This window comes from Neofelis nebulosa, chromosome 2 (genome assembly GCF_028018385.1).
Source record: "Neofelis nebulosa isolate mNeoNeb1 chromosome 2, mNeoNeb1.pri, whole genome shotgun sequence".
Taxonomy (NCBI): domain Eukaryota; kingdom Metazoa; phylum Chordata; class Mammalia; order Carnivora; family Felidae; genus Neofelis; species Neofelis nebulosa.
In genome coordinates, this window is record NC_080783.1 from 15,312,006 (window position 1) to 15,325,220 (window position 13,215).

Genomic DNA, 13,215 nt, shown 5'->3' on the forward strand with positions numbered 1-13,215 from the left:
AGAGAGGGGCACAGTAGTATCTCAAGCCATTCATCTCCATGCGCCGCAGGACTGACCCAACGGAAATGGGTCTGGCTCAGAATCCACGACTTCTACAGTGTTCGCGGGAGGGAAGCGGCCAGCAACACCATTACGTTACTCCGCTAATACAGAGCGTCTGTCTGCTCACTACCACCTCCCTCCAAAACACCACCTGCAAGCTCCAACTCCCAGAGCAGGGGCAGAAGCCCAACACTTAGAAATTCTCCTACAAATCCACTGGGAGCAGAGAGAACACCCCAGGAAAGAGGGGAGGCGACGAGACAATGCTCCAGAGGGGTATCTTGATTCTCCACAATTTCTTGGTTAATCCTGCCCATTACCCAATCTTATTTCCCCCCGGATTTTCCTTATAGCCAACAACACCCAAACATGCATCGACACTCCAGAAATATTTATATCTGGAAAAAAAAATACAGCTTAGCATGTTATCTCTAAGACAGTATATAAATAAGGGGATTGTACACCAATGGATATCAAGGTATCTGTATTTGCTGGCATGAAATATGCCTTGAATTTTTCACCAAATTGAAATAAATGAGCAATTCTGAGTACCAATAATGCAAGCACCGTGTGGGGAGCTTTATATCATCTCACTGAATTGTTACAAAAACCCAATTTCAAACAGATCATGCCCAAAGGCACTTACAACTAACAGATGAAGTAGAATTTTAACCTGTATGTTTGACTCCCACCCAAGCTTTTTAATTCCTCCACACTCCCTGAACTCTAGGCTTAATACTTTATTGTTAAAAACAAAACAGGGACGGGGCGCCTCGGTCACTCAGTCAGTTAAGCATCTCTAGATTTCCACTCAGGTCCTGATCTCGAGGTTCCTGAGATCAAGCCCCAAGTGGGGCTCTGTATGCTGTCTGCTTGGGATTCTCTCTCTCCCAATCTCTCTGCCCCTCCTCCACTCATGCTCGCGCGCGTTCTCTCACTCTCTCTCTCAAAATAAATACACTTAAAAACTAATAATAATAAAAGGAAAAAAAGTGGAGTCCTTCACTACTTTAGAGACACTCCTTTGCACAAAAATCACATTTTACATAAACCAAAAAAGTCCCTGAAAAATTATCTAAACTATTTGTTTTGAAATAAGAAACTGGGTCAAGAAGGGCAGAAAGAAAGATTTCCTTCCCAGAATGAGGCTCTAAGGAGTTGTAATGAGAAATGCAACCAGCAATGACTTGCTCTCAGGAAAAAGTTTCTTTAGAGGCAGGACCCTGGCTCTGATGAGGACGCTTGCTTCTCTGCTTCCCCAGGCTAAAACCGTAATAGAAATAATATGACAAAATGCATCTCTGGCTCAGGAGAATGTGTTGTTGTTGTTGTTTTTAACATTTTTTTCCTCAAAGCTTCTGCCATTTAATTTTATTTTTTTTTTTATTTAATGTTTTATTTATTTTTGAGAGAGACAGAGCACGAGCAGGGGAGTGGCAGAGAGAGAGGAAGACACAGAATCAGAAGCAGGCTCCAGGCTCTGAGTTGTCAGTGCAGGGCCTGACACGGGGCTCGAACCCACAGACTGCGAGATCATGACCTGAGCCGAAATCAGACAGACATCCAACCTACTGAGTCACCCAGGTGCCCCTCACCCTTCCTTTTAATGAAAGAAACACAAAGGATTTCTCCTAAAACTTCCAATATTAATACAGTGATTAATAACTTGGAAAATTTCAACTCTGACTCCACAGTTGTTACTGGTCTATGGATTATTAGATTGTATGGCTGAAAAATCGAGGCCATTAATCCATTTAAGTACTCCCTTAATACAACAAATAAAAAAGTGAAGAAATTCTGTACCAGGAAGTCTACTAAAAGCATTATTAGAGGTTTGAGTCATATTTTCATCTGAATTAGATTAACTTCCAAATTCACAACTAGAAAGTTTTATGAGGAAATAAGAATTGTGTCCTTTTCTTTTTAAGACAACTACTAAGCTTGTGTTTATTCTAACCACAGGAAATGAAATTCTGGCCCTGAAGACACTGGAAGGGAGAGGGGTAAGGAGGAAGAAATGGGAGGGAAGGGGAAAAGGGAAGAAAGAGGGAGAGAGGGAGGAAAATTCAGCAAGTCTTTGCCATAAACATATTTACATTAAAAATTAAAAAGCAGCTGACCAGAGTCAACTAACTTTACATAATCTTCAGTTATTCACTGTAATTTTTAAGCTTTTTCAATCCTTTTATCATAATAGTTGAAATAACAGTAGGCCTCAAATATTCTCTTTGAACCACAAATATAGTCCCCTGACTCCCCTAACTGGCTAAGACACATTTTTTTTTCAATCTACTTTTATCCTATCTTCCTTTTCTAACGTCTGAGCCAGATGTTTTTTAAAAAAAGAGAAGTGCTGAACCTTGAATGAATCAAATAGGAAATAGAAATTAGGCAAAGGAACTTATTATACCTTTCTCAGCTTGATATAGAACGGGGGTTTCAAACACACACACACACACACACACACACACACACCCCACAACACACACATACACAAGTATACTAGTCCCGGCTCTGCCACCACTTACCATGACACCCTGTCCAAGTCAACAAATTGTAATTTTCTCACCATAAATGTTGATGGGATTCAAATAAATCTACTGTAAGACTAAACTGTACTGATGCTAAGGGCTCCCAAATCAATTTCAGAGCAGTGACAACCATCAAACATTGAAGATGTAGGAGGAGCCCAATCCTATTTCTGTCTTCTACATAAGGTACTCTTCCCCCTTGGTGGGGGGGGGGGGGGGGGGGATGGGGGGTAGAGCAAGAGTTCCCTTGCTTAAAAAAAAAAAAAAAAAAAAAAAAAAAAAGCAAGACCACTCAAGTTTTCTAAGGTCTATTTCCAAAATTCTAATTTTTTCCAATCAGATCAGACTATCTCCATGGTAGACAAATGAAGAGGTCCAAGAAGCGAGTAAGGAAAGCCTTTACTTCCTTCTCATTTTGAATCACGTGAATGCACTATCTTAACAACAGCGATTTTTAACATAGTCTAGAGGCAATATGGGCAGTCTGTGAGAATGTGCCCGTGTTTGACAGGCTGATCCAGCAAAGATGGGATAAGGCTCGATCCGTCTCGGCCAAATTTCCTCCCAAGTGAAGAACCACTTCAAACCAACCAACACACACACACACACACACACACACACACACACACACACACGTTTCGACGCATTGAGCACAATACGGTTCCATATATTCATCCTGAACTCTGGCATCTCTAGCCACAAAGTTAAAAGAACAAGAGTCAAATACTACCAGATGCTACATTTATTTAAGCAAATAAATGTATAAAACCTAAGGTCTACACAAAAAAGCAGCTAAGTGATCTTTTTACACATCAGAACATCCCTTTACTCTTACTTAAGGCTGTCAGATTTAACAAATAAAAACAGAAGACAGCCAGTTAAATTTGAATTTCAGAAAAACAATGAACAAATTTTAGTGTACATATGTCTCATGCAGGATCTGGATCATGTAGTAAAAATTCAGTCGAGGGCGCCTGGGTGGCTCAGTTGGTTGAACATCCGACTCTTGATTTTGGCTCAAGGCATAACTTCACACACAGTTCATGGGTTCAAGCCCCATGTCCGGCTCTGCACTAACAGTGCAAGAGCCTGCTTGGAATTCGCTCTCCCTCCCTCATTTATGCACACACACACACACACACACACACACTCTCTCTCACTCACTCACTCTCTCTCTCTCTCTCTCTCTCTCTCTCAACAATAAACTTAAAAAAAATTTTTTTAATTGTTTTTTATCTGAAATTCAGATTTAACTGAGTGCCTTCTTCTGTTTTATTTGACAACTGTACTCCCACCCCCAGGTGACCACAAAGTGTGACAATTAATTAGGATGGCCAACCACTCTGAGGTGCCCAGACTTTGGGGTTTCCCAGGACACAGGACTGTCAGTGCTAAAACTGGGAAAGTTTGGGGGTCCCTGGGTGGCTCAGTAAGTTAAGCATCCAACTCTTGATTTTGGCTCAGGTCATGATCTCTGATTTTGAGGTTCATGAGATCAAGCCCCAAGTCAGGCTCTGTGCTGGCAGTTTGGATTCTCTCTCTCTCCCTCTCACTCTGCCCCTCCCTGACTTGCACATACCCATGCACATTCACTCTCTCTTTCAAAAATAAATAAACTTTAGAATATAAATAAAAAATATGGGGTGCCTGGGTGGCTCAGTCAATTAAGTGTCCAACTTTGGCTCAGGTCATGATCTCAAAGTTTGTGGGTTCAAGCCCCACATCGGCCTAAATGCTGCCATCTCACAGCCTGGACCCTGCTTTGGATTCTGTGTCTTCCCCTCTCTGTCCCTCCCACATTCATACTCTGTCTCTTTCTCTCTCTTTCCCTCCCTACCTCTCAAAAATAAACATAAAAGGGGCGCCTGGGTGGCTCAGTCGGTTAAGCGTCCGACTTCAGCTCGGGTCACGATCTCGCGGTCCGTGAGTTCGAGCCCCGCGTCGGGCTCTGGGCTGACGGCTCGGAGCCTGGAGCCTGCTTCGGATTCTGTGTCTCCCTCTCTCTCTGTCCCTCCCCCGTTCATGCTGTCTCTCTCAGTCTCAAAAATAAATAAAACATTAAAAAAATAAAATAAAATAAACATAAAAAATTGTTTTAATAAAAAATGAATAAAACCAGGAAAGTTTTAGGCAAACCTGGACAAGCTGGTCACTCTACAATTAACCATCTCAAGGAATAAGCAAACAAATTATAGCCTCAATTGCACCACTAGTTAAGTTTGATCTTTTGTTTATGAAACAACTTTTCTATACTTCATTTTCCTATATGTGTCATCATTTGGATAAAATGGAATGCAGCAAATAATAAAGGACTTTGGAAAATGCAAAGGCATTATAAATGCCACTTATTAGTATAGTCGGTTTGGGTTCTCTTTATGCAGAGTTTCAAAGCAGACCATTACTTGGTTTTACTGTGCTGACAGCTCAGAGCCCGGAGCCTGCTTCAGATTCTGGGTCTCCCAACTCTCTCTGCCCCTCCCAGCTCATACTCTGTCTATCTCTCTCAAAAATAAACGTTAATAAAATTTTGTTTAATAAAAAAAAGAAAACAAACAAAAATGAACATTTTTTTCTCATGTCTAGTACTCCATGTGAAGTGTAAATATCCTTGGACACAGAACTATTGGATCCCACTCTGTGGATCCCACTCCAGTTCCAAAGGTAAAGAATACACATAGAATATAATTCAGGGCCAACTCGGTTTAACCAACTCAACTTTTCTGGCCTCCATACATCTATAAAAGATGATCCTCAACAAACTTCCCTGTCAGGATTTTTAGAGTCTCCTTCTACCCTTAACAACCTCATGCCAGAACTCAGCAATACACAGGAGAGTACTCAGAAGTGGTTCTGTTGTTCCTTCATCAATCTTGTCATGGGACAATCCCCAACCACCCTCCAGCCAGACAGCTTACACACACACACACACACACACACACACACAAGCTCAGGGTTCTGAATCATTTTGGCTCAACTTCCTCATCTAAGGGAAAACCTATTCCTACTGTGCTTTCTATTCGTCTTCCAAGCCGTGTAACTCCCCTCTAATGATTATACCCAGAAGAGGTAATCTGAGATTCTCTATATAGAAGTACACCTTGTTGTATCAGATAATTCTGTTCACGGTTGATGCAGTGAAGGGAAATGGGGAGAATGGCATGTTCAGTCATCCTTATATTATCCACATGTTAGGGCAGAGAACTTAAACCCTGGAGCCCTACTTCACAGCACTGTTTTGACAAATTCATCAGTGTGTCCTAAACAGCCAAGAATTAAATGCCCGGACCATATTAGAACAATATTAAATAGGACCATGTACTCCTTTGAGTGCTAATTCCTTACTTATTCCAATTATCTCCAAAATGGTTAACGAGAGCCACCTATATAAATATTTCAGGAGACCCTAAACTATTAGATTATATAATAACATCAGCTCGGCTGGTTGGTACTTGAGGGTCTTAGCAATTTCAACACAATCCAGCTAAGCATTTCACTGAGTATTACATTAACCTAAATCTGAGCGAGTGGATTGGTTGCTGGTTCAATTAACAACTTCACTTTTGAACTTAACTATTTTCTTCCCTACAATAAGAATAGAACACAAAATTAAAGAAAATTCAAAAGCCAGAGGCTAAATAGTTGCAAACATGTGAAATATGTCAGCAAAAGCAAATGTGCATAAAATCAGCAAAATAAAGTATGCGTGTTTGAGAAGAGGCAGCTCAGGAAAGTTTAGCCTTTGAGAATGTCAAGACATTAAAGTGTCAAAATTAAGATTTTCAAGATAATTTTAATCTACACTAAGTCTACCCAATCTATACATTTTAATTTCAAAGATTTACAAATGATTCAGTAAGATTCTTTACCTATTTGCTTATCTTTTCCTTCATTCCCCTCAACCCAAAAGCCCTTACCTTGCCATATCAGTTAAAAACAAACTTAAGAAAAAGCAAATAATACTAAGAAGAAACCTATAAGTCGTGGAAATATGGAACTACAGGATAAATAACCTGCATTACACCAACCAACATGAGATCAACTTCATTATTTGTACTATCTAAACATTAAAGAGCTAAGAATAAGGTTTAAATATGCAATACTTCCTATAGTCAATACTTAGTTTTCACTATATTTCATTTTATTCATATGATCTCATTCTATGTTTCCTTTTTTAGCTCTTTACATAAATGTTCTTCTTCCTATAAACCGCCTATTTTACCCCTAAGGAAGCTTTTCTCAAACAAGAAGTTTCAAAATTAAAGCTATGAAGATAAAGAGTAGTCTTCCCTCTCCTCCATTCGCCAGTGTGCCCAGCTTTCTGGCCTCTGCAGCTTTTCCACACGTGGTCAAAACCTAAACTGCTGTTTTAAAAATAGAAGGCACCTGGGAATGCAAGCTGGTGCAGCCACTCTGGAAAACAGTATGGAGGTTCCTCAAAAAACTAAAAATAGAACTACCCTGCGACCCAGCAGTTGCACTACTGGGCATTTATCCACAGGATACAGCTGTGCTGTTTCGAAGGGACACATGCACCCCCCCCCCCCATGTTTATAGCAGCACTATTAACAGTAGCCAGAGTATGCAAAGAGCCCAAATGTCCACCGATGGTTGAATGGATAAAGAAGACGTGGTGTGTATATATACAATGGAGTATTACTCGGCAATCCAAAAGAATGCAATCTTGCCATTGGCAACTCCGTGGATGGAACTGGAAGTATTATGCTAATTGAAATTAGTCAGAGAAAGACAAAAATCATATGACTTCACTCCTATGAGGACTTTAAGAGACAAAACAGATGAACATAAGCGAAGGGAAACAAGAATAATATACAAACAGGGAGGGGGACAAACCAGAAGAGACTCTTAAATACAGAGAACACACTGAGGGTTGCTGGAGGGGTTGTGGGAGGGGGGATGGGCTAAATGGGGAAGGGGCACTAAGGAATCTACTCCTGAAATCACTGGCGCACTAGATGCTAATTTAGATGCAAATTTAAAAAAAATAAAAAATAAAACAACAACAAAAATAGAAGGCACAAGAGAAAGGAATCTACCTTCAACCGTTAAGAGAAATACTTGGCCCAACTCAAAAAAGCCTTTTCCTGCTAAGCCACAACAAGCCGCACACGTGCTGCTGTCCGCACCTCGTTCCAAACTTCAAATCTAGATCACCTTCACGTACAAATGACACTATTCTGAATGATTCCTCCCTACTGCATGGCTACACGCAGATAGCTCTCTCTGCTACCACCATCTGAACGGGTAACACTGGATCATTAGGATGAGAGATGAAGTCCTGAAGTCCATCAGAACTCGTCTAGTCTAGGAAATATTTAAAGAGGGGCACCTGGGTGGCTCAGCTGGTTGAGCGTCCGACTCCAGCTCAGGTCATGATACCACGGTTCATGAGTTGGAGCCCTGCATCGGGCTCACTGCCATCAACACGGAGCCCACTTCACATCCTCTGACCCCGCTCACTCTGCCCCTCCCCCGCTCAGGCTCTCACTCTGAAAAAATGAACACTAAAAAAAGGAAAATTTTTAAATATAAATTACTAGAAAGTATTTAAATGTAAATTACTAGAATCACTGACAGAATACACTTTTTAAAATCAATATATATACTACTTGGCAAGGAGAAAGAATGAAATAGGCCTTTTGTAGCAACGTGGATGGAGCTGGAGAGTGTTACGCTAAGTGAAATAAGCCATACAGAGAAAGACAGATACCATATGTTTTCACTCTTATGTGGATCCTGAGAAACTTAACAGAAGCCCATGGGGGAGGGGAAGGGAAAAAAAAAAGTTAGAGAGGGAGGGAGCCAAACCATAAGAGACTCTTAAAAACTGAGAATAAACTGACAGTTGGTAGGGGTGAGAGGGAGGGGAAAGTGGGTGATGGGCACTGAGGAGGGCACCTGTTGGGATGAGCCCTGGGTGTTTTATGGAAACCAATTTGATAATAAATTTCACATTAAAAAAATAAATAAATAAGAATAATGAACTTGCTGAGCATCTATAATAGATTTAAAACACTAGATAATAGCTACAGTAATGGCTCTAAATTTACTTTTGCCCAATTCTATGTTAATGTTCTCTTTCAAATTCTACATGTCCTTTTTATCTTTAAATTTAAAAAAATGTTTTAATGTTTATTTTTGAGAGACAGACAGACACTGAGCACAAGTGGGGGAGGGGCAGAGAGGGAGGGAGACACAGACTCCGAAGCAGGCTCCAGGCTCCAAGCTGTCAGCACAGAGCCTGATGAGGGGCTCGAACTAACAAGCCTCGAGATCATGACATCATGACCGGAGCCAAAGTCTGATGCTCAACCGAGTGAGCCACCCAGGTGTCCCTAACCAATAAACAGCATTAAGATAAAACTCTGTAATCAAACTGCCCTTCCAGATTTTTTAAGGAGTATAAATAAAACACTGTAATCTAACAACTACACTCTGGACATCTCTGCATGTGAATCAGTTCAATTTTTACACCATTTCTGAAGTCACAGGCCTTCTGAATATGTGCAGTTGCCAATGTGACATGGAGGAGTTCTAAGTTTTAGAATTCAAGACACTGGGTTCCCCAAAACCGTCTGGGACGTTCCTTTTACTTCACAATATACTTAACCTGTATACAATGGCAAATGTCCTTTCCCTTTTTGGGTACCTGATCAAGTCTAGGCAACATTATGAGAGACAAAATTCCTTTTGTCCCTTTGCCACAGCACTTTTTTCCCATCCCCCAAATAGATACTTAAACTCTAAAATCACTTCCCCATTGACCCCATCCAGCTAAGCCTCTATAAAGGCAATACTAACTGTAGTCATTTATATAAATGCCTTACTATTTAATACCCATTGCTTAATACACAGCGAATTATATGTGCTTCATTTCAATTTCAATTTCATTGTAAATCTGAATTCTGTTGACCCATTCTTAGCTAGAAATTCAAAGTTTGGAGTTTCCAAAACCCACTAATCACTAAAAGGAATCTGCAGAGATTCCTACCGTGTTCTGACATTTACTTAGTTCAAAGCACTCCTCATGTGGCCAAGTACACCACTCAAGAAACCGGAGGCAAAGAAAGGTCTAAAATAAAGTGAAGGCACATCAATGGGCATGGAATATTCCTTTTTCCATCACACCCGCTTCATTAAAAGATGCTAATCTTGGATATGCACATGAAAGGTCTAGAAGGACACACTCCAAATTGGTAAGGGATAACACCCTTGCAAAAGAACCACGGGAACAGCAAACTTATCTGCTACTTACACACTCCTATACTGTTTAGCTTTTAATAACAGACATACTATTTGTTTGAATTCTTTTTTAAAATTGTTAACGTTTATTTATTTTTCAGACAGAGTGTGAGCAGGGGAAGATCAGAGAGACATAGAATGCAAAGCAGGCTCAGGCTCTGAGCTGTCAGCACAGAGCCCGACGTGGGGCTCGAACTCACGAGCTGTGGTATCATGACCTGAGCTGAAGTCGGACGCTTTACCGACTGAGCCGCCCAGGTGCCGTTTGGATTCTTTTTAAAATCAGTAGATAACATAAAAATCAGTAAGTTTGGCCGATATAGACAAAGATTTTGGGGGGAAGGAGCAAAGACTCTGAAATGATCTTCTGAAACAAGATAAATAAATATCAACCAGCATGATTCTAACTGATAAAAATGCTTATTGCTTTTATATTCTCAAAGCATTTTATCAACACAGACTATTCCTTTTAACAGTTCTATCCAATTTTACTTTTACGATGAAAATTTTCAGTTCACTGGATCCCCAAATTCTTGCCCCAAAATTTCAAAAACCTAATTCACTTCAGAAGCCACAGTAAGAAAAAAAATAAAACATTCTACATTCTATCCCGTCACAACTATAAGTGACGTGCAGAACTTAACTGCAGGTTAACAAAAAGCCCACAGCCGTTTTCCTGGCCTAGCACCTACAACTTCTGTTAAAATATCCATTTAGAAATTTAAAATAACACTAACACAAATTTAAAATGACCGTCATGGGGCACCTGGCTGGTGGCTCAGTTGGTTAAGCGTCCAACTTCGGCTCAGGTCATGATCTCATGGTTTGTGATTTTGCTTCAGATTCTCTGTCCCCCTCTGCCCCTACCCCGTTTGCACGCTCTATGTCCCTCAAAAGCAAATATTAAAAAATTTAAAAATAATAAAAAAATGACTACCACATATTGAAATAATACCACTCTAATCAGTGCTAAACTTCACAAAATAAAGAGGCTACTGAGTTCAAATTCACACAGATACTTAAATGAAATTAAACTGAGAAAAGGAAAATCAGTAATATCGGTGAATAACATGGCTTAATATTCCAATGGGTTTGTACTGACTTAAAATTAGTAGGAAAGCTACCTTCTAATTTTCATTATTCTACAATCACAAAACGGGAAGAATTAATAAACATTTTTCTCTTAGACCGTTTATACACACTTGATTTTAACTTAATCCATTTTATGCCTAAGAGAAATATTTTATAATTAAAAAATTAACATTTTACCAGTTGACAACGGTAGGACGTGTTAGTGCCTTCAAGGTATGTGCCTTTCCTTCAAGATCTGTCAAAACACACATAGACAAACATTACTACTTGTGGTCTAGTTAATCGGAGCCAAATACCAGCCTTTTCCTAGAAATATTTTTACTTCCAAAAACCCACAGAAAAATTTGTGGGTTTTTTCTGAAAACACCATCTATCACACTAGCAAATGACATTTTATCACTGAAAAAAGCATATGGTTTCTTACCACACACCTATCATAATGGCCAAAATCCAAAATACTAACATCACCAAATGTTGGCAATACGGTGCAAGAGGAACGCGTTCACTGCTGGTGGGAATGCAAAATGAACGGCCACTCTGGAAGACAAGTTTGGCAGTTTCTTACAAAACTAAACATATTCTTTACAATATGATCCAGCAACTGAGCCTCCTTGATATTTACCCACATGAGTTGAAAGCTTATGTGTCAAAGAAAAACAAAAGACAAAAAACAAATACAAACATTTATAGCAGCCTTATTCATAATTGCCAAACCTGGAAGCAAGCAAGATGTCCTTCAGTAGGTGAATGGATAAACTGTGGTCCATCCAGACAATGGAATATTACTCAGAACTAAAAAGAAATAAGCTATCAAGCCATGAAAAGCCACAGAGGAAATTTAAATGCATATTACTAAGTGAACGACGTCAATCTCAAAAAGCTACCTACATACTGTAGGATTCCAAATGTATGACATTCTGGGAAAGGAAAAGCTACTGGGAAACTAAAAGGTTGCCGAAAGGAAGGCGGCATGAAGAGGCCGAGCACTGAGGATTTTTACAGTGGTGGAACCACTCTGTATGCTATAACAGCAGATAGACACGTATCATTACATATTTGTCAAAACATCATGCAATGTACAACACCAAGGGAGAGCCCCAGTGTAAAATAAGGTCTTTGACAACGATTTATCAGTCTAGGTTCACTGACTACAATAAATATACTATGCTGGTGTGGGATTACTCATAATGGGGAAGGCTGTGCATACGTGAGGGCTGGGGGTTTACAGGAAAATCTCTGAACCCTCTGCTCAATTTTGCAGTAAATCTGAAACTGCTCAAAAAAAAAAAAAAGTCTCGGGGCGCCTGGGTGGCTCCGTCGTTTTAGCATCCGACTTCAGCTCAGGTCATGATCTCAAGGCTCGTGGGTTCGAGCCCCAAGTTGGGCTCTGTGCTGACAGCTCGGAGCGTGGAGCCTGCTTCAGATTCTGTGTCTCCCTCTCTCTCTGCCCCTCCCCTGCTCACGCTCTGTCTCTCCATCTCTCTGCAAAAATAAACTTATAAACAGTATTTCACTGTGTATACAACACTTTTATCCATTATTTCAGTGATTTGCTCAATTGCTTGTGAAGCAAATAGATTTGCAGTCATCATAGTCATTAAAGAAATATTTTAACATCAGCCTAAACTCACAGAGCCTGTAAGAGCTAACTAACGGTTTATTAATTTCCTCATTCCCTGTAAGGCAGCCAGAGATACTAAAAAAAGGAATAGGTCTTAAAACCAGATATCCCTGGGTCCAAAATCCCCACTCTGTTCCTCATTAGCTATGACTTTAGACAAATCATTCATTTATTCACCCATCTATCCTTCGGGGGTTGGGGGGGAATCTTATAAATCTACCTGCTATTTCTTGTGCCAGTTTATCCATATGTAAATAAGGACAACAACATATAAACAATTCATATCCACAATATCTGGATTTCTATAAATACAGGACAACTCAGCAGAAAAAACAGGCTATTAATATCCATGAAAAAAAAGCCTCAATGTCCATCAAATATGAAATAGTCAGCCCCACTAGTTATCAAAGAAACACAAATAAAAACATTATCATTTCCCCCTATTGAATTTTTTTAATTAAAAAAACACATCACAAGCCTTGGCAAGGATATAGGAAACAAGCTTCTCTTGGCTTTGTTGGGGGAAGTGCAGCCACTTCGGAGAGCAACTTGGCAGCACCCAGACAAAGCTGAAGATGTAAGTTCCTATGACCTAGCAAATCCCTTCTAAAAAAATTTGCCCTGGAGAAATCCTGGCACATGTGCACACTTACTTTACCCTATTTTGTT

At 40.0% G+C, this 13,215-nt stretch overlaps 1 protein-coding gene across 2 annotated transcripts in view; it reads right to left on the reverse strand.

The window, feature by feature from the left end:
* ACSL3 (acyl-CoA synthetase long chain family member 3) overlaps positions 1-13,215 on the reverse strand; it is a 75,001-nt gene that overhangs the window by 44,396 nt on the left and 17,390 nt on the right. The window contains exon 2 of one of the 2 annotated variants that reach the window (XM_058703315.1): positions 11,103-11,160. The exons of the other annotated variant lie outside the window; for it this stretch is intronic. The gene's annotated coding sequence lies outside the window, so the exon portion shown is untranslated. The remainder of the gene's footprint in view (positions 1-11,102; positions 11,161-13,215) is intronic. 2 annotated transcript variants of the gene reach the window in all.